The sequence below is a fragment of the Camelina sativa genome, chromosome 9 (genome assembly GCF_000633955.1).
Source record: "Camelina sativa cultivar DH55 chromosome 9, Cs, whole genome shotgun sequence".
In the NCBI taxonomy this organism is placed as follows: domain Eukaryota; kingdom Viridiplantae; phylum Streptophyta; class Magnoliopsida; order Brassicales; family Brassicaceae; genus Camelina; species Camelina sativa.
This window is the reverse complement of record NC_025693.1, coordinates 7,089,415-7,090,206: the sequence shown is the minus strand read 5'-3', so window position 1 is coordinate 7,090,206 and position 792 is coordinate 7,089,415.

Here is a 792-nt window from a genome sequence, read left to right as displayed (position 1 = left end):
CCAAGTCATCTCCCGCTGCACCCTCCTAGCAGCCACAGATCTCCACCACAACTCAGCATCACCACTCAAAAAGTAGACCCCTATGTCCACCCAGAACGCCTCAGGACATCTCAGAGTATGGAAGTTACGTTCCACTCTCGTCCTCCACGCATCCGCAGCAGTAGGATCTACACCTCCCGAAAACTGCTCAGTACGCAACCGACCCATCTCTGTCAACATGCTGAGATAACGAGCATGGACCCCCGCATCCGCAGCCACTGGCTGCCGCTCCTCCCCCACCACTGGTGGCACTACCTGAGCCTGAGCCGGTACCACTGGTGGTAATTAATAATTAATAATAATATAATAAATAAACTACAACTAGTGGTCTCATACCCACTAGCCACCTAACCACAATCTCAACCAACAGCGGAACAACAATACCAACATCCAATAAATAATAATCCAATAAATATAAATAACCAATATCCATAACTTCAGCAACATCCAATATCCAAATAACAGAAATCATAGAACCGAGTCCAAATAACAGAAATCAAATAACAGAAATCTAGCAATGTTCTAACGACCCAACTCTAGCAACCTAGCAATGCCAGACAACATAAAACCGAGTCCCTAGAACATCCTCCTCTTCATTGCCTGGATTCCACGATCACACTTTGCCTTTACCTGCACCACAAACACATATTGCAATGCATGAGTATTTTATAAACACTCAGTAAGGCAATCCTCCCATCTACTGGGCTATACACACAAGCAATAGAGTATCAATAACCAACACACAACAATCAA